This window comes from Salmo salar, chromosome 18, assembly GCF_965601325.2.
Source record: "Salmo salar chromosome 18, fSalSal1, whole genome shotgun sequence".
Classification (NCBI taxonomy): domain Eukaryota; kingdom Metazoa; phylum Chordata; class Actinopteri; order Salmoniformes; family Salmonidae; genus Salmo; species Salmo salar.
The window spans coordinates 66,900,598-66,923,091 of NC_138308.1; positions in this window are offsets into that span (position 1 = coordinate 66,900,598).

Below are 22,494 nucleotides of genomic sequence, written 5' to 3' on the forward strand. Positions count from 1 at the left end.
GCCGAAGAAAAACATCCCCACAGTGAAGCACGGTGGTGGCAGCATCATGCTGTGGGGATGTTTTTCTTCGACAGGGACTGGGAAACTGGTTGGTGTTCTCGGGGTGATGAGAGGTGTTGGATTTGCACCAGACATAGAATTTTCCTTGATGACCAAAGTACGTTCTTCCATTTGTTTGGGGAGTCTCCCAATTGCCTTTTGGCGAACATCAAATGTTTTTGCTAATTTCTTTCTTTAAGCAATGGCTTTTTTCTGTCCACTCTTGCATAAAGCCTAGCTCTGTGTTGTGTACGGCTTAAAGTGGTCCTGTGGACAGATACTCCAATCTCCGCTGTGGAGCATTGCAGCTCCTTCTGGGTTATCTTCGGTCTCTTCTTTGTTGCCTCTCTGATTAATACCCTCCTTGCCTGGTCCATGAGTTTTGGTGGGCGGCCCTCTCTTGGCAGGTTTGTTGTGGTGCCATGTTCTTTAAATTTTTTTACAATGGATTTAATGGTGCTACGTGGGACATTCAAAGTTTCTGATATTTTTTATAACCTAACCCTGATCTGTACTTCTCCACAAATTTGTCCCTGATCTGTTTGGAGATTTCCATGGTCTTCATGGTGCCGCTTGCTTGGTGGTGCCCCTTGCTTAGTGGTGTTGCAGACCCTGGGGCCTTTCAGAACAGGTGCATATATACTGAGATAAAAAGAAAATACTGAGATCATGTGACAGATCATGTAACACAACATTGCACACAGGTGGACTTTATTTAACTAATTATGTGACTTCTACAGGTAATTGTTTGCACCAGATCTTATTTAGGGGCTTCATAGCAAAGGGGGTGAATTCATATGCACGCACCACTTTTCCGTTTTACTTTTTTTATAATTTTTTGAAAAAAACGTAATTATTTTCATTTTACTTCACAAATTTGGACTATTTTGTGTATGTCCGTTACATGAAATCCAAATAAAAGTCCATTTAACTTACAGGTTGTAATGCAACAAAATAGGAAAAACACCAAGGGGGATGAAAACTTTTGTAAGGCACTGTACGTTTCAGAAATAGCAAAGAAAACATGTAATATGCTTGACACATTACAGTTACTTACCTTACAGATCACAGTCAGCTAATTGCTACTTCATTCATATTGAAATCCGTTTGATTCATACACTGGCTTGTCTGGCTGCCATGTTTTTATTTTAACCTTCCCCTACACTGAAATAGTATAATTTAAGTAGTCCTCTATTATGATTAATTTATTTCTATCTCACAAAGCTCATTAGTACACCTTTGTTTTCGAATATATATGTATTTATTGTAGGTTCTAGGATGCAACAATAAATAATGTGGAACAAATAAATACCATCAAAGGATACCTTACAACGTACAATAAGGAACACCTTGTGAACCTGTGAAAAGCAACCTGGCAATATTTAACTTCATTAGCATACTGGTGTTGCGTTCGTCTGAAGGAGGAGACCAAGGCGCAGCGTGGCAGGCAAACATTTTCTCTTTATTAAAATGAACACCATCAAAACAACGAAATACAAAAACGAACGCAAAGTTCTGCAGGCTTCAAAGCAGCTATACAAAAACAAGATCCCACAAAAACCCAGTGGGAAAAGGCTGCCTAAATATGATTCCCAATCAGAGACAACGAAAGACTAGCTGCCTCTGATTGGGAACCATATCAGGCCAACATAGAAATAAAAAATCCTAGATATACATAATCTAGAATGCCCACACAAATCACACCCTGACCTAACCAAAACAGAGAAATAAAAAAGGCTCTCTACGGTCAGGGCGTGACAGGAGGTGGTTGCTGTGTGTGTGGGAAGTTCCACCTCTCATTTGATCTCGACAGGCAGCCAGTCTCGGAAGGGGGACTTGAAGAAGGAAACCTCAGTGTCCAGGCACTGCTACTCTCTTTGTTCTGAGTGTTTGCAGTGCTAGTGTTTTTAGTTATTCTGTGTATTTCACATATTATGTGCCCAGTATGATCGCTCTAGAAAACTTTCTTAGCAGATAATGACAACAGTAGCTGTAGATGACGTAATAAAAAGTTGGAGGGTGGTTCGTAATGGAGGACATCAGGTGGATCCACATCTGGGTTTTGGGCAGAACCCCTAGTTCCTGGAGAACAGGAGCAGAGTTAACCTGTTATGGCTAGGGGGCAGTATTTTCACGGCTGGATAAAAAACGTACCCGATTTAATCTGGTTACTACTCCTGCCCAGTAACTAGAATATGCATATAATTATTGGCTTTGGATAGAAAACACTCCAAAGTTTATAAAACTGTTTGAATGGTGTCTGTGAGTATAACAGAACTCAAATGGCAGGTCAAAACCTGAGAGATTCCTTTACAGGAAGTGGCCTGTCTGACCATTTCTTGAACTTCTTTGCCATCTCTATCTTTTACAAAGGATCTCTGCTCTAACGTGACACTTCCTACGTCTTCCATGGGCGCTCAGAGCCCGGGAAAAACCTGAATGTCGTCATCCCAGCCCCAGGCTGAAACACATTATCGCCTTTCTCAAGTGGCCGATCAAGGGACTGTGGGCTTAGGCGCGTGCCCTGGCCGCCCCCGTCTTTGTGATTTTTCCTCTGTTTGCCGAAAAGGAGATTCCCGGTCGGAATATTATCGCTTTTTTACGAGGTAAATTATATAAAAATTGATTTTAAACAGCGGTTGACATGCTTCGAAGTACGGTAATGGAATATTTAGAACATTTTTGTCACGAATTGCGCCATGCGCACGACCCTGATTTACCATTTCGGATAGTGTCTGGGACGCACGAACAAAACGGCGCTATTCGGATATAACGATGGATTATTTTGGACCAAACCAACATTTGTTATTGAAGTAGCAGTCCTGGGAGTGCATTCTGACGAAGACAACAAAAGGTAATCAAACTTTTATAATAGTAAATCTGATTTTGGTGAAGGCTAAACTTGCCGGGTGTCTGAATAGCTAGCCCGTGATGGCTGGGCTATGTACTTAGAATATTGCAAAATGTGCTTTCACCAAAAAGCTATTTTAAAATCGGACATATCGAGTGCATAGAGGAGTTCTGTATCTATAATTCTTAAAATAATTGTTATGCTTTTTGTGAACGTTTATCGTGAGTAATTTAGTAAATTGTTAGCAAATTCCCCGGAAGTATGCTAGTTCTGAACGTCACATGCTAATGTAAAAAGCTGTTTTTTGATATAAATATGAACTTGATTGAACAAAACATGCATGTATTGTATAACATAATGTCCTAGGTGTGTCATCTGATGAAGATCATCAAAGGTTAGTACTGCATTTAGCTGTCTTCTGGGTTTTTGTGACATTATATGCTAGCTTGAAAAATGGGTGTCTGATTATTTCTGGCTTGGTACTCTGCTGACATAATCTAATGTTTTGGTTTCGCTGTAAAGCCTTTTTGAAATTGGACAGTGTGGTTAGATAAAGGAGAGTCATGTCTTTAAAATGCTGTGAAATAGTCATATGTTTGAAAAATTGAAGTTTTTGTATTTTTGAGGAATTTGTAATTCGCGCCACGCCTATCATTGGATATTGGAGCAGGTGTTCCGCTAGCGGAACATCTAGATGTAAGAGGTTAAAGGGAACAGGGTAGGAGTCAGAGACGTAAACAAGCAAATTCACAGGTTACACTTTACTGTGAAAGTTTTTTATGGATTAGTGCAATTTTATAAATGGGAGATATGTACTTTGCAACAGTTTTGAGAGGTATAGCCTACCTCAATCTGGTCCCCCTCCGACTCAGAGCACAGAGAATCAGACTCATCCAAACCCACTGGCTCTGTTGGATGGGATACCTCCCGGGGGCTCAGACAGTCGATGGTCCTAAAGTCATTTGGAGAGGTAAAATGAAGAGATATATTTTCATAAACTCAGCATAACTACCATTTCTTGCTTTCTCAAATGTCATCCAAAGCTTAACATACATTTTTTATTGGGCTTCACCGAAGTGTAGGGTGTCAGGGCTTTCAGTGGTCGACCGTCCAACTGCTCCAACTGGAGAAGATTGTTGGCTTCCACCGAGGTAACCCTAGGATGATGAAGAGAAAAATATCAGTGTTAAGGAAACTAAAACTAGCTTCAGGTTATTTTGTGTGCAAATGTAAATAGTTATTATCTGAGATGTTTTATATTCACCTTAAAGACTTGTAAGGGATATTGTATCTTGATCATCAAGAGAAGTTTCCTTTGTGAGAACTATTGACTTCCAAAGTGTGGAAGACTATTTCCAAGGCCTGCTTTAACTCTAGTTAGGTCTCTGATACTCTGTACAGGGTTCTAGCGTAGGATGTGTTATGGATGGGGAAACATTTTCAACTTACCTTTACTTGCCGATATTTCCATCATTCTCTTCCTTCATTCTCTTTTATTATCACACAAGCGTTAGACATTCCGCTGAGGTTCGGGCCTGCTTATACATTTTGGGGTTTTCTCATGTGGACTGCATTCCTTTGGATTATATCACAGCCTAACAATTGCCAAAAGTGTGCAAAGCTGCCATCAAGGCAAAGGGTGGCTGTTGAAGAATCTCAAAAATAAAATATATTTTGATTTGTTTAACACTTTTTTGCTTACTACATGATTCCATATGTGTAATTTCACAGTTTTGATGTCTTCACTATTATTCTACAATGTATACAACAGTAAAAAATAAAGAAAAACCCTTGAATGAGCAGGTGTTCTAAAACTTTTGACCGGTAGTGTAATTTCGTGGGAAATGACGTAGAAACATGTTGATTCAACCAGTGTGTACCCAGCGGGTGAGCAGGTACAATCCTTATTTAACTTCTCTAGGGTAGGGGGCAGTATTTTCACGGCCAGATGAAAAACGTAACCAAATTAAATGGCCTACTACTCGGTCCCAGGAACTAGAATATGCATATTATTAGTAGATTTGCATAGAAAACACTCTGAAGTTTCTAAAACTGTTTGAATGGTGTCTGTGAGTATAACAGAACTCATATGGCAGGCAAAAACCTGAGAAAAATCTAACCAGGAAGTGGGAAGTCTGGTGCTTGTAGTCCTTTCAAGTCATTGCCTATCGAACACACAGTGATTTAGGGTTCATTTTGCACTTCCTAAGGCTTCCACTAGATGTCAACAGTCTTTAGAAAGTTGTTTGAGGTGTCTATGATGAACAGAGAGCGAACAGAGGAAGTTGGAAGTTGTTGACTCAGGAAAGCAAATTAGTTAATTGGCGCGCATTTTACATTGGCGTGTAATGTTCAGAAATGTTTTGCCTCCCAAAACCTCCGGTGAATGAGCACATCAATTTACAGAAATACTCATCATAAACGTTGATAAAATATTCAACAGCTATTCAAAGAATTATAGATACACTTCTCCTTAATGCAACCGCTATGTCAGATTTCAAAAAAGCTTTACAGCGAAAGCAAATTTTGCAATAATCTGAGTACAGCGTTCAGATATCAAAACAAGCCATACAGATACCCGCCATTTTGGAGTCAACAAAAATTACATTATAAATATTCACTTACCTTTGATGATCTTCATCAGAATGCACTCCCAGGAATCCCAGTTCCAGAATAAATGTTCGTTTTGTTCGATAAAGTCCATAATTTATGTCCAAATACCTCCATTTTGTTCATGCGTTTAGTCCACTACTCCAAATGCAGGATGTGTGCGGAAAATGTCACGAAGAAAAGTCAAAAAAAGTTCTATTTACGTTCGTAGAAACATGTCAAACGATGTATAGCATCAATCCTTAGGATGTTTTTATCATAAATCTTCAGTAATATTCCAACCGGACAATTCCAATGTTTTCAAAAAAGAAAAGGAACACAGCTAACTCTCATGGGAGCGCGCGCCACTGAACTCGTGTCATTCTCTCAGTCATCTGACTCCAGGACCTCTTATTTTCTCCCCAGTCACAGTCGAAGCATGAAACAACGTGCTAAAGACTGCTGACAACTAGTGGAAGCCTCAGGAAGTGCAAAATGAACTCTAAGTCACTGTATACTGTATAGGCAATCACTTGAAAAACTACAAACCTCAGATTTCCACACTTCCTGGTTGGATTTTTCTCCGGTTTTTGCCTGCCATATGAGTTCTGTTATACTCACAGACATCATTCAAACAGTTTTAGAAACGTCAGAGTGTTTTCTATCCAAATACTAATAATATGCATATCCTACCTTCTGAGCCTGAGTAGCAGGTAGTTTACTACGGGCACGCCTTTCATCCGGACGTCAGAATACTACCCCCTACCCTAGAGAAGTTAAGTCACTCGCGTGTTGCTTTAGCAGTATGCTTAGGGTCATTGTCCTGCTGGAAGGTGAACCTCCATCCCTGTCTCAAATCTCTGGAAGACTGAAAAAGGTTTCCCTCAATAATTTCCCTGTATTTAGCGCCATCCATCATTCCTTCAAGTCTGACCAGTTTCCCAGTCCCTGCCGATGAAAAACATCCCCACAGCATGATGCTGCCACCACCATGCTGCACTGTGGGGATGGTGCTCTCAGGGTAATGAAAGGTGTTGGGTTTGCGCCAGACATAGCATTTTCCTTGATGGCCAAAAAACCTCAATTTTAGTCTCATCTAACCAAAGTACCTTATTCCATATATTTGGGGAGTCTCCCAATTGCCTTTTGGTGAACACCAAACGTGTTTGCTTATTTTTTTCTTTAAGCAATGGCTTTTTTCTCTCCACTCGTCCGTAAAGCCCAGCTCGGAGGAGTGTACGGCTTAAAGTGGTCCTATGGACAGATACTCCAATCTCCGCTGTGGAGCTTTGCAACTCCTTCAGGGTTATCTTTGGTCTTTTAGTTGCCTCTATGATTAATGCCCTCCTTGCCTGCTTCGTGCATTTTGGTGGGCTGCCCTCTCTTGGCAGGTTTGTTGTGGTGCCGTATTCTTTAAAATAAATGTATAATGGATTTAATGTGCTCCGTCAGACGTTCAAAGTTTCTGCTCTTTTTTTTATAACCCATCCCTGATCTGTACTTCTCCACAACTTTGTCCCTGACCTGTTTGGTGAGCTCCTTGGTCTTCATGTTGCCGTTTACTTGGTGATGCCCCTTGCTTAGTGGTGTTGCAGACTCTGGGGCCTTTCAAAACAGGTGCATATGTACTGAGATCATATGACAGATCATGTGACACTTAAATAAAGTCTACCTGTGTGCAATCTAACTAATTTTGTGACATCTGAAGGTAATTGGTTGCACCAGATCTTATTTAGGGGCTTCATAGCAGGGGTGAATACATATCCACGCACAACTCTTTCGAAGTAATTTTTTTCCATTTCACTTCACCAATTTGGACTATTTTGTGTATGTCCATTATATGAAATCCAAATAAAAATCTATTTCAATTACATGTTATAATGCAGCAAAATAGGAAAACTGCCAAGGGAATTAATACTTTTTCAAGGCTCTGTAGGATATTTTCAGCTTCCAGGAATTGCATACAGATCCTTGCAACATGGGGCCGTGCATTATCATGCTGAAACATGAGGTGATGGTGGCAGATGAATGACACGACAATGGGCCTCAGGATCTCGTCACGGTATCTCTGTGTATTCAAATTGCCATAGCTCAAATGCAATTGTGTTTGTTGTCTGTAGCTTATGCCTGCCCATACCATAACCCCACCGCCACCATGGGGCACTCTGTTTTACAAGTTTGACATCTGCAAACCACTAGCCCACACAATGCAATACACAATGTCTGCCATCTGCCCGGTACTGGGATTAATCCGTGAAGAGCACACTTCTCCAGCATGCCATTGGCCATCGAAGGTGAGCATTTGCCCACTGAAGTTGGTTACAATGGTGAACTGACAGTTTGTGCAGAAATTCTTCGGTTGTGCAAAGCTACAGTTTCATGAGCTGTCCGGGTGGCTGGTCTCAGACCATCCCGCAGGTGAAGAAGCTGGATGTGAATGTCGTGGGCTGGCGTGGATACACGCGGTCTGCGGCTGTGAAGCCCATTCGACATACAGCCAAATTCGCTAAAACGACATTTTATAGGGATGGAACTTAGTCTTACGAGTGTTTTAACAATGCGTCTTTCCTACAATGACCAAATATTACATTACATTTTACATTTAAGTCATTTAGCAGACGCTCTTATCCAGAGCGACTTACAAATTGGTGCATTCAGCTTATGATATCCAGTGGAACAACCACTTTACAATAGTGCATCTAAATCTTTTAAGGGGGGGGGGGGGGGGGGGAGAGAAGGATTACTTTATCCTATCCTAGGTATTCCTTAAAGAGGTGGGGTTTCAGGTGTCTCCGGAAGGTGGTGATTGACTCCGCTGTCCTGGCGTCGTGAGGGAGCTTGTTCCACCATTGGGGTGCCAGAGCAGCGAACAGTTTTGACTGGGCTGAACGGGAACTGTGCTTCCTCAGAGGTAGGGGGGCCAGCAGGCCAGAGGTGGATGAACGCAGTGCCCTTGTTTGGGTGTAGGGCCTGATCAGAGCCTGAAGGTATGGAGGTGCCGTTCCCTTCACAGCTCCGTAGGCAATCACCATGGTCTTGTAGCGGATGCGAGCTTCAACAGGAAGCCAGTGGAGAGAGCGGAGGAGCGGGGTAACATGCATTTCCCCAAAACACCAAGCAGAGAGAACAGTCGCTACATGTGTCTTTGGAATATCTGTCAAACACTGATAGTCTCAAAAGAAAGACAGCTCTGCTCTTGGATCAGCTTTCTCAATTCAAATCTTACCTTAAATTAACATTAGAATTATGTCACAATACTGACGATGGTTCAGCTCCTAGAGAGATCTTACCACATACAGCTGCAAATATTGAGGTGGCTTACTCTAATGCTTACCCAATAAAAAGCTACAAAAGCACAGATTTTGCACATCATTGCGCACATGTTAGGCTTCACATTGAGAACATATATTTGATATATTGAGACAAATTAGACAGTAGCCTACAAGTAGCAAAATAGAACTCAATTGATTGACCATTCAATGTATTTCAGTATAAATAAAATAGGCTATTTATATTTGAATGCTGTCATCTCAGTTTTCATTTGAGGCATATTTTTATACTTCTGTATCAATAGCATAGACATGGGAAACTTTGTATTTGTAGTCAGCTTTGTTCTGAAATTACCAGCTGTCACAGAGAGACGTATAAACCATGTGATTCTATGTTTAGCGGATATCTTCTGTGTATAAAATGAAGCAGGAGGCCAAAAAGCATCTAACAACGCACTTAGCTGTTCTACGTGTGGTCTGAGGCAGGCATTAGATTACGAGTGTTTTCAAGTGCAACGTTAACAAATGGTTCAGAGATTTAACAATGCTCATTACGAATGTTCTAACGATGAACTTAGCCTTAAGATTCTTTTGGGAAACCGGGCCCTGGTCTGTAATGAAAATTAAACATTTGATCTCAGGCAGCTTTGAGGCTGCCCATTAGCTTTAGCTAAAGACTGCAGGCCCCATTATAGATAGGCAGGAGGGTGGGAGATAACGGTAGCTCTTAATGGGTTTAAATATGCTAGCACTGCTGCTTACTTATGGCGGAGCCAAATGATCTCCCTCGTGGCGATTTATTAAACACATTTAGAGTGCTGGTCGTCAGGGATAAATTGGCTCCTGCCTTGTAATGCCCTTGACAGATATTTTTTAAATGGTTCTTTATTATCCTTCTTCTATTAAGATCAAAATGAATATCACAAACAATACAATATTGGTATTTAAAGCTTACCCTTTCTCATATACCTTATATTCTGAAATCATTATACCTTATATTCTATTCTGGGATCATTATTATTTTAGAAACACATTTGGGTGACAGCATTATCTTTATTCCAATTTGAACTTAAACCCCTCTTCTGGAAAGACCTAATAGATAGAAATCCAATTGAGGTACAAACCCACCGAGTGATTTATCATTCTTTGTTTCAACAATTGGCGATTGCCATCACCTGAAGTTGATGGAGACATTTGCATTTCTGGATTATTGAGCTTCCTTCGGTGGCAGAAGATGTAGCTTGACATACCTTGACTTAGACTGAATGTCTTTGTAAACATGTATATTTATGTGCTTGCGATGTTTCTACTGCAAAGTAAGTGTGTAAATACAGTGTCAGAGCTTTTTTAACTTCATCCATATCACTCAGCTCACTGATGCAGTGTATTCTAGAAATGATAGTAATGAAAGCACTTTTAGAGAGCAATGAACTAAAGTGGCACCAACTGATAAACAAATCTGAAAGTAACAAACTGTGCAGCTACTGCCTTTTTAAATGCACTTTTGGGACAGAACCCTATGTATTGTATGTCAGTGGTGTGTATTCATGGATGACAAGGGAAGCCAGGTTTCCCCAGAAAATGGACCAAAAAAAATATAAAACATTTAATAATGTACAGTGGCAAGAAAAAGTATGTGAACCCTTTGGAATTACCTGGATTTCTGCATAAATTGGTCGTCAAATTTGATCTGATCTTCATCTAAGTCACAACAATAGACAAACATAGTGTGCTTAAACAAATTATTGTATTTTTCTTGTCTATATTGAATACATCATTTAAACATTCACAGTGTAGGTTGGAAAAAGTATGTGAACCCCTAGGCTAATGACTTTTCCAAAAGCTAATTGGAGTCCAATCAATGAGACGAGATTGGATATGTTGGTTAGAGCTGCCTTGCCTTATAAAAAACACTCACAAAGTTTGAGATTCACAAGAAGCATTGCCTGATGTGAACCATGCCTCGAACAAAAGAGATCTCAGAAGATCTAAGATTAAGAATTGTTGATTTGCAAAAAGCTGGAAAGGGTTACAAAAGTACCTCTAAAAGCCTTGATGTTCATCAGTCCACGGTAAGACAAATTGTCGATAAATGGAGAAAGTTCAGCACAGTTGCTACTCTGCCTAGGAGTGGCCGTCCTGCAAAGAGGACTGCAAGAGCACAGCGCAGAATGCTCAGTTAGGTTAAGAAGAATCCTAGAGTGTCAGTTAAAGACTTACAGAAATCTCTGGAACATGCTAACATCTCTGTTGGCGAGTCTACGATACGTAAAACACTAAGCAAGACTGGTGTTCATGGGAGGACACCACGGAAGAAGCCACTGCTGTCCAAAAAAACATTGCTGTAAGTCTGAAGTTTGCAAAATTGCACCTAGATGTTCCACAGCGCTACAGGCAAAATATTCTGTGGACAGATGAAACGACAGTTGTGTTGTTTGGAAAGAACACAACAGTTTTGTTGTTTGGAAGGAACACTATGTGAGGAGAAAAAAAGGCACAGCACACCAACATCAAAACCTCATCCCAACTGCAAAGTATGGTGGAGGGAGCATCATGGTATACACAATTAGCCAATTAGCGTTGAGCTAAACTGAGCGAGCTCAACTGTGAATGGTCCTGCGCACCAAAAAAAGTGTCAAGGGAAGCCTGCTTGGATTTGGTGTCACTCCTGTCAAATCCCATTGAGAGCATATGTCATTGACAGAAAAACTTGAATTGTTGCATCTCGTTGTGTTGTTGTCCTCCGGTGGCTAGCTAGCACAAATTGGCCCTTTCCTAAATTAGCCATTTATGGTGATAGGGATTTGGACTTGTGGTGTTACATATTTCTCCGTACTGGTCAATGATTAAACAACGATTCTGATCTAACCATTAATTCAAACATTGTTGTGCCCCTGGCCTGAGAGGATTTAAGTTCAATATGTAGCTAGATGTAGAATGCTAATGTTTACTAGCTAACGTTGCACATGTATGGAGGTTAGGTTAGCAAGCAAGAATTTTAGCCAGGTAGCCTAGGACAACAAAACATAAAAGTGTGTACTGTATGACAGAGTGATTTCATCAACAAAGAGAGGTTTGTGTGTGCACGAACACACACACACAGAGAAATCTCAACCATGGACAGCCACATCATATTTAACTTACTTTGATTGGACTAAATTGTTTTTGGTTTATTATAGTTGTCACTGTATTAGACTAAGCAGAGATGATTTGATGATGTTGAAGTTGAAATCGTGCTGGAATGGTGGAGGCAGCTCCTGTTTTCTTTGACTTGTGGTAACTCTCTGGTTCTAAATCCATAGTTGTTTAGTGGTCTGAAAATGTCAGAAATATTATCTTGCTTGACCATGCTGTAGGTCATGTTACTGTATACAGTGGCTTGCGAAAAGTATTCATCCCCTTTGACATTTTTCTAATTTTGTTTCCTTAAAACCTGGAATTAAAATGGAGTTTTTGGGGGTTTGTGTCATTTGATTTACACAACATGCCTACCACTTTGAAGATGCAAAATATTTTTTGGGGTGAAAAAAAAAATATGAACTTGAGTGTGTTATTCACCCCCCCAAGGTCAAAACTTTGTAGAGCCACCTTTTGCAGCAGTTACAGCTTGCAAGTCTCTTGGAGTATGTCTCTATAAGCTTGGCACATCTAGCCACTGGGATTTTTGCCCATTCTTCAAGACAAAACTGCTCCAGCTCATTCAAGTTGGATGGGTTCCGTTGGTGTACAGCAGTCATACCACACATTCCCAATTGTATTGAGGTCTGGGCTTTGACTAGGCCATTCCAATACATTTAAATGTTTTCACTTAACCTGTTAGGGGTAGGGGGCAGTATTTGCACGGCTGGATAAAAAAAAAGTACCCGATTTAATCTGGTTACTAATCCTACCCAGTAACTAGAATATGCATATACTTATTATATATGGATAGAAAACACTCTAAAGTTTCTAAAACTGTTTGAATGGTGTCTGTGAGTATAACAGAACTCATTTGGCAGGCAAAACCCTGAGACATTTTCTGACAGGAAGTGGATACCTGATGTGTTGTATTACCTTTAAACCTATGCCATTGAAAAACACAGGGGCTGAGGAATATTTTGGCACTTCCTATTGCTTCCACTAGATGTCACCAGCCTTTACAAAGTGTTTTGAGTCTTCTGGAGGGAGATCTGACCGAACAAGAGCCATGGAACGATGATGGCCCATTAGACACCTGGCGCGCGAGTTCATGTTGGGTACCCTCGTTCCAATACGGTATAAAAGAGAATGCATTCGTCCACCTTGAATATTATTCATGTTCTGGTTAAAAAAGGCCCTAATGATTTATGCTATACAACGTTTGACATGTTTGAACGAACGTAAATATATTTTTTCCCCTCGTTCATGACGAGAAGTCCGGCTGGCTTAGGTCATGTGCTAACAAGACGGAGATTTTTGGACATAAATGATGAGCTTTTTTGAACAAAACTACATTCGTTATGGACCTGTGATACCTGGAAGTGACATCTGATGAAGAAAATCAAAGGTAATGGATTATTTACATAGTATTTTCGATTTTAGATCTCCCCAACATGACGTCTAGTCTGTATCGCAACGCGTATTTTTCTGGGCGCAGTGCTCAGATTATTGCAAAGTGTGATTTCCCAGTAAGGTTATTTTTAAATCTGGCAAGTTGATTGCGTTCAAGAGATGTAAATCTATAATTCTTTAAATGACAATATAATATTTTACCAATGTTTTCTCATTTTAATTATTTAATTTGTGGTACTGACTTGACTGCCGGTTATTGGAGGGAAACGATTTCCTCAACATCAATGCCATAGTAAAACGCTGTTTTTGGATATAAATATGAACTTGATAGAACTAAAAATGCATGCATTGTCTAACATAATGTCCTAGGAGTGTCATCTGATGGAGATTGTAAAAGGTTAGTGCATCATTTTAGCTGGTTTTATGGTTTTGGTGACCCTGTCTTTGAATTGACAAAACATTACACACAACTCTTGTAAATGTACTGTCCTAACATACTCTAAATTTATGCTTTCGCCGTAAAATCTTTTTGAAATCGTAAAACGTGGTTAGATTAAGGAGATGTTTATCTTTCAAAGGGTGTAAAATAGTTGTTGGCTAAGGGGCAGTATTTTCACGGCTGGATAAAAAACGTACCCGATTTAATCTGGTTACTACTCCTGCCCAGTAACTAGAATATGCATATAATTATTGGCTTTGGATAGAAAACACTCCAAAGTTTCTAAAACTGTTTGAATGGTGTCTGTGAGTATAACAGAACTCAAATGACAGGTCAAAACCTGAGAGATTCCTTTACAGGAAGTGGCCTGTCTGACCATTTCTTGAACTTCTTTGCCATCTCTATCTTTTACAAAGGATCTCTGCTCTAACGTGACACTTCCTATGTCTTCCATGGGCGCTCAGAGCCCGGGAAAAACCTGAATGTCATCATCCCAGCCCCAGGCTGAAACACATTATCGCCTTTCTCAAGTGGCCGATCAAGGGACTGTGGGCTTAGGCGCGTGCCCTGGCCGCCCCCGTCTTTGTGATTTTTCCTCTGTTTGCCGAAAAGGAGATTCCCGGTCGGAATATTATCGCTTTTTTGCAAGATAAATTGCATAAAAATTGATTTTAAACAGCGGTTGATATGCTTCGAAGTACGGTAATGGAATATTTAGACATTTTTGTCACGAATTGCGCCATGCTCGCTACCCTGATTTACCATTTCGGATAGTTTCTGGAACGCACGAACAAAACGCCGCTATTCGGGTATAACGATGGATTATTTGGTACCAAACCAACATTTGTTATTGAAGTAGCAGTCCTGGGAGTGCATTCTGACGAAGACAACAAAGGTAATAACATTTTTGTTATAGTAAATCTGATTTTGGTGAAGGCTAAACTTGCCGGGTGTCTAAATAGCTAGCCCGTGATGTCTGGGCTATGTACTTAGAATATTGCAAAATGTGCTTTCACCAAAAAGCTATTTTAAAATCGGACATATCGAGTGCATAGAGGAGTTCTGTATCTATAATTCTTAAAATAATTGTTATGCTTTTTGTGAACGTTTATCGTGAGTAATTTAGTAAATTGTTAGTAAATTCCCCGGAAGTTTGCGGGGGGTATGCTAGTTCTGAACGTCACATGCTAATGTAAAAAGCTGTTTTTTGATATAAATATGAACTTGATTGAACAAAACATGCATGTATTGTAAAACATAATGTCCTAGGTGTGTCATCTGATGAAGATCATCAAAGGTTAGTGCTGCATTTAGCTGTCTTCTGAATTTTGTGACATTATATGCTAGCTTGAAAAATGGGTGTCTGATTATTTCTGGCTGGGTACTCTGCTGACATAATCTAATGTTTTGCTTTCGCTGTAAAGCCTTTTTGAAATCGGACATTGTGGTTAGATAAAGGAGAGTCTTGTCTTTAAAATGCTGTGAAATAGTCATATGTTTGAAAAATTGAAGTTTTTGTATTTTTGAGGAATTTGTAATTCGCGCCACGCCTATCATTGGATATTGGAGCAGGTGTTCCGCTAGCGGAATGTCTAGATGTAAGAGGTTAAAACCTCTTGGGGCTAGGGGGCAGTATTGAGAATTTTGAAAAAATATGTGCCCATTTTTAACTGCCTCCTACACCAACTCAGAAGCTAGGATATGCATATTATTAACAGATTTGGATAGAAATTACTCTGAATTTTCTAAAACTGTTTGAATGGTGTCTGTAAGTATAACAGAACTCATATGGCAGTCAAAACCCTGAGACAAATTCTAATGGGCAATAGGAAATGGTGAAGTTGAACCAAGTGAATAACAGAGCCCACCAGGCTTACCTGGAGATAAGGCGCTTGGCTGTGCGGAGATATTCCACATTCTTGTGGTCGGTCCAAAAGAAAAATGGATGTTCTGCTCCCTCCAGCCAATGTCTCCAATCCTCCAGTGCCATCTTAACCGCCAGGAGTTCTCGGTTACCCACGTCATAGTTTCTTTCTGCAGAGTTGAGACAATGGGACAGGAAAGCACAGGGATGGAGCTTTTGGTCCTGGACGGATCGCTGGGACAGGATAGCCCCCACTCCAACGTCAGAAGTATCGACCTCAACTACAAACTGACGGGACGGGTCCGGATGGATGAGGATAGTTGCTGTAGTCAACCAATGCTTCAGGTCCACAAAGGCTCTGTCAACCGCTGCGGACCATGTGAATGGTATCTTGGGAGAGGTGAGTGCCGAGAGGGGGGCCACCAGGGTGCTGTAGCCTCGAATGAAAAGCCGGTAGATATTGGCAAACCCCAGGAAACGGTGTAGCTGCACCCTGGACGTAGGTTGGGGCCAATCCACTACTGCTTTCACCTTTTCGGAGTCCATCTGGACATTTCCTTCAGCGATTACATATCCCAGAAAGGAGAGGGTAGAACGGTGGAACTCGCATTTCTCCGCTTTCACAAATAACTGGTTCTTCAGGAGATGCTGAAGTACTTGTCGAAAATGGAGGATGTGTTCTTGGGCAGACCGGGAAAAAAACAGGTTGTCATTGAGGTAGACGAACACGAAATGATTTAAAATGTCCCAGAGCACATCGTTTACCAGGGCCTGTAAGACAACGGTGGCGTTGGTGAGTCCAAACGGCATGACCAGGTACTCATAATGTCCACTGGCAGTGTTGAAGGTTGTCTTCCACTCATCCCCTTCGCGAATCTGAACCAGGTGGTAGGCATTCCGGAGGTCCAGCTTGGAGAAGATGGTAGCCCCTTGGAGAGATTCGAGAGCCTGTGTCTTGCTTAAGACCTCCAGGAGGTCATGGTACTCTGCAGGGACGGCTTAGAAATCCATCTCAGGGAAGGCTGCGCTGCTTTGAGGCAATGGGAATGGCAGAATGGACTCCAACCCAGTATTGAACTCGTGGGTCAGTCAATAACAGGGTTGTGTTTTTGGAGCCAAGAATATCCCAAAACAACAGGAACATGGGGGGACTCAATGAGGAGAAGCTGTAAAGCCTCACTGTGATTTCGTGAGACCCGCAGATTAACAGGAAAATTGCTGTGTGTAACTCTACCAATGCAGCGGCCGTCAAGTGCTCCAGCGTCCATGGGAACAGAGAGGAGTTGAGTGGAGATACTTCATTCAGAAACTAGTGTAGCGTGCTTAAAACTGTCGTTCCGCCCCAAAGTCAATGAGCACCCGGAGAGACTTTGACTGGTCTCCCCACAGGAGCATGGAGTAAGACGCTGGTTGACTTGACAAAACAAGACGAACTGGCACAGACAGACAGAAAACACAGGGGATAATGGGGAAGATGGGTGACTCCTGGAGGGGGTGGAGACAAGCACAAGGACAGGTGAAACAGATCAGGGTGTGAAATACTGGGATGGAGGTTCACCTTCCAGCAGGACAATGACCCTAAGCATACTGCTAAAGCAACACTCGAGTGGTTTAACTTCTATGGGCTACGCAAGCGTCCCACCCCTGGTACACTCTATCAACAGCAGGTGAAATATCAAGGGCGCCAAATTTGAAAACAATTAAATGTCATAATTCAAATTTCTCAAACATACAACTATCTTACACCCTTTGAAAGATAAACATCTCCTTAATCTAACCACGTTGTCCGATTTCAAAAAGGCTTTACGGCGAAAGCATAAAGTTAGATTATGTTAGGACAGTACATTGAAAATAGCTGTGTGTAATGTTTTGTCAATGCAAAGACAGGCGTCACCAAAAGCAGAAAACCAGCTAAAATTATGCACTAACCTTTGACAATCTTCATCAGATGACACTCCTAGGACATTATGTTAGACAATACATGCATTTTTTGTTCTATCAAGTTCATATCAAGTTCATATTCAAAAACAGCATTTTACAATGGCGTTGATTTTGAGAAAATATTTTCCCTCCAATACCGCCAGTCAATCAGCACAACAAATTAAATAATTACTATTCGAAACCATTGGTAAAATATTCTATTGTCATTCAAAGAATTATAGATTAACATCTCGTGAACGCAACCGCATTGCCAGATTTAAAAATAACTTCACTGGGAAATCACACTTTGCAATAATCTGAGTACTGCGCTCAGAAAAATAGGCTTGGTGATACAGACTAGGCGCCATGTTGGAGAGATCTAAAATCAAAAATACTATGTAATAATTCCCTTTGATTATCTTCATCAGAAGGCACTTCCAGGAATCCCAGGTCCATAACAAATGTAGTTTTGTTCGAAAAAGCACATAATTTATGTCCAAAAAGCTCCGTGTTGTTAGTGCGTCCTATAGGCTACTCAAAAACATGAACGACGCCTGCCGGACTTGTCTTCACCAAAGAGGGAAAAAAAAATATTTACGTTCGTTCAAACATGTCAAACGTTGTATAGCATAAATCATTAGGGCCTTTTTCAATCAGAACTTCAATAATATTCAAGGCGGACGATTGCATTCTCTTTTAAAACGTATTGCAACGAGAGTACCCAAACCTGCACTCGCGCGCCAGAGTAGTATAGGCCATCCGCTTATGACCAACATTCCAAGCCTCTCGTTCGGTCAGTTTTCACAGTAGAAGACTCAAACCACTTTGTAAAGACTGGTGACATCTAGTGGATGGTGTAGGAAGTGCTCAATGATTAATAAGTTCCTGTGTGTTTCAATGGCATAGGCTTAAAAGTAATTCAACACATCAGATATCCTCTGGGCTCTGGCTAGGCCACTCAGAGACTTGTCCTTAAGCCACTCATGCGTTGTCTTGGCTGTTTGCTTAGGGTCATTGTCCTGTTGGAAGGTGAACCTGTAAGATACAGTTTAAGGTCCTGAGTCCTCTGGAGCAGGTTTTCATCATGGATCTCTCTGTACTATGGTCTGTTAATTTTTCCCTCGATCCTGACTAGTCTCGCAGTCCCTGCCACTGAAAACATCCCAACAGCATGATTCTGCCACCACCATGCTTCGAGTCTGAATGGGTCTGAATACTTATGTGAATAAGGTATCTGTTTTTTTTTAAATAAATTTGCAAACAATTCCAAAAACCTGTTTTCATTATCGGGTAATGTGTGTAGATTGATGAGGGAAAAAACTATTTTTATAAATTTTATAATAAGGCTGTAGCAAAAGATTTTGGGGAAAAAGTAATGGGGTTTGAATACTTTCCGAATACACTGTAGATATACAGCAGCCCCAGATTTAGCAGCTGGGGGGCGTGGCTGCCACTGTATAAAAAAATATATATACCTAAAAAATACATATTTAGATTACAGTCTATGTCTCCATATCAAGTTGAGTCTCATCTTTCAGATGCAATTGGAACTGAGTTGATAGCCCATATACCGTTCCAAAGTTACAGCTAAAAGTCTGATGGCACCAGCCATATGGGTGGTTAACCTCTTGGGGCTAGGTGGGACGCTAGCGTGCCACCCGTGGTGCACTCCATCAACAGCAGGTGCATTTCAAGAGCGGCAAATTTGAATCCAAATAAATGTCAAAATTCAAATTTTTCAAAAATACAACTATGTTACACCATTTGAAAGATAAACATCTCCTTAATCTAACCACGTTTTACGATTTCAAAAAGGTTTTACGGCGAAAGCATAAATTTAGAGTATGTTAGGACAGTACATTTACAAGAGTTGTGTGTAATGTTTTGTCAAGTCAAAGACAGGGTCACCAAAACCATAAAACCAGCTAAAATGATACACTAACCTTTTACAATCTCCATCAGATGACACTCCTAGGACATTATGTTAGACAATGCATGCATTTTTAGTTCTATCAAGTTGATATTTATATACAAAAACAGCGTTTTACTATGGCATTGATGTTGAGGAAATCGTTTCCCTCCAATAACCGGCAGTCAAGTCAGCGTCACAAATTAAATAATTAAAATTAGAAAACATTGGTAAAATATTATATTGTCATTTAAAGAATTATAGATTTACATCTTTTGAACGCAATCAACTTGCCAGATTTAAAAATAACCTTACTGGGAAATCACACTTTGCAATAATCTGAGCACTGTGCCCAGAAAAATACGCGTTGCGATACAGACTAGACGTCATGTTGGGGCGATCTAAAATCGAAAATACTATGTAAATAATCCATTACCTTTGATTCTCTTCATCAGATGTCACTTCCAGGTATCACAGGTCCATAACGAATGTAGTTTTGTTCAAAAAAGCTCATCATTTATGTCCAAAAATCTCCGTCTCGTTAGCACATGATGTAAGCCAGCCGGACTTCTCGTCATGAACGAGGGGAAAAAATATATTTCCGTTCGTTCAAACATGTCAAACGTTGTATAGCATAAATCATTAGGGCCTTTTTTAACCAGAACATGAATAATATTCAAGGTGGACGAATGCATAGTCTTTTATAACGTATTGGAACGAGGGTACCCAACATGAAGTAGCGCGCCAGGTGTCTAATGGGACATCACCGTTCCATGGCTCTTGTTCGGTCAGATCTCCCTCCAGAAGACTCAAAACACTTTGTAAAGGCTGGTGACATCTAGTGGAAGCAATAGGAAGTGCCAAAATATTCCTAAACCCCTGTGTTTTTCAATGGTTTAAAGTCAATACAACACATCAGGTATCCACTTCCTGTCAGAAAATGTCTCAGGGTTTTGCCTGCCAAATGAGTTCTGTTATACTCACAGACACCATTCAAACAGTTTTGGAAACTTTAGAGTGTTTTCTATCCATATATAATAAGTATATGCATATTCTAGTTACTGGGTAGGATTAGTAACCAGATTAAATCGGGTACATTTTTTTTATCCAGACGTGCAAATGCTGCCCCCTAGACCCAACAGGTTAATTTAGGTTGTACAGGTAGCGAAATTTCCTTCCGTAGTAAGGAGGGAGGCAAAATCATGAATATTCATGTTTCTCGACATAGAACCTGTCGGGTGTTTGCTTGAGCCTTCTTGAGTGCATGACAAGCCTCTACCAAAAGACAAAACTTGGCGGACAATTTCTCTCACCTCGGATCTGAAACCAGTAGTAACCACCAACTTCAATGACAGTTAACATAAAGTTAAAATATGTATCTGACATTCCTGCGCCCCAATAACATTGTTGCCTAGGAAGGCTTGCTAGCTAGCTACAGTGTTTGATCCATATCAGCCGTTTTCTCATAAAACAGCTCAGCTAGCTAGCGAAATGCTAATTTGCAATGCTAGCTTGCTAACGTTAGCTAGACTCGGATCCTCATGAGGACACAGGCCTCAGGATTTAGCGGGTTAGATATGATTCCACCATGGACAACAACAACTAGTACGGACAAATATGTTCAACTCAAACTAGTTTATCCATTGGCCACATTTAGAAGGATAGTTACTGGCTGAAATGTAGCTAGCTAGCATACTGGCTCAAAATGGCCATGCAGTAGCCAACTTGCTAGCTATCTAATCGTGGATGCCAAAAGACACAGCTATCTAGACTTGAGAGGTCATGCATGTGCACACAGGCTACATTAGCCAACTGCTAGACACGATTACACCAATTATAATAACTAAATACGGTGGTCAGTTCATTTTCAGACAAAAAGTTTTCAACTTAGTATATCCACTGACCACCGCATTTAGGAGGATAACTAATTACTGAAATGTAACTAGCTAGCTCACTGGCCAGGCAGTAGCCACTAACTAATCATGGATGCATTACCTATTATTTGTTACATTTGTGTTAACTTGCTCATATCAAGCAACACATACCAGACTGTATGTGGAAAGGTAAAAATAACAATTAATGGGCTTGTTTTTTGAATGATCGGACAGTGAAACTAAAGTAGATTGGTAGCTAGCTGGTGAGGCATTCATTTATTTCCCAATTAATTTGTCGATCAAGCTGAAGCTGGATTTCACAAGTCATTCCTTCGGTGCAAACTGATCATGTAGAGCATATGTGTGAAGTCACACACACAAGAAGGCTCACTCAATCACCCGACGAGTTCTATGTCGAGACTCATGAATATTCATCAAATTTCCACCCACCTTCCTACGGAAGGATATTTTGCATACTGGCATGTCAGATTTGCTCAATTGCCAATATCTCAGCCTCTGAGTATCACAGAAACACAACACTTTGAATGAATAACATAAAAACATCAATGACAGTTTGCTATCGCTCCACAACCCTCTATATCTCAACCCACTCCCTCTGTCTCTCGCTCTCTCTCCTTGTCTCGCTCTCTCTCCCTCTCTCATAGTTAGTCATTTTCATCTGTGTTATTTGTGGCTGTATTATGTATCAAGCTATGCTGAACCTCCGTAGTGTTTAAGATGCATTACTTTTTGAGGCCAGAAGCACCTCTGGACATCCATTATCGCAGCACAGGCCACTGCCTTCTCTGTTATTGAGTCTATCAGCACAGGTGAAGTAAGTTAATTGAAATAATATAATTTTCCATTCTATGTTTCTTACTTTAATGAACTCAGTGTAAAGGAAAAGACACTAGGGCAATGGTGATGGTGCCTCTATAGCTTGTGATACAGTACCATAATGGGATCTGTTCCCATTTCAACTGGTTTAGATTGCTGCCGCTTGTCTAAACCTCAAAGTCCTCATATCTCAACCTATAGCAATACTGATTATTTTTCACCATCCTCCCGGCAATCATTGTCAATCCAAATACCAAATACAAAGAATAGTCTTGTGTGCAATTGATCAATACAGTATCTTAAGGCCAGGCACCACACCCTCATAGGGCAATTTTTCCCCCTTAATCATATCACAATCAACTTTTACCAGGTG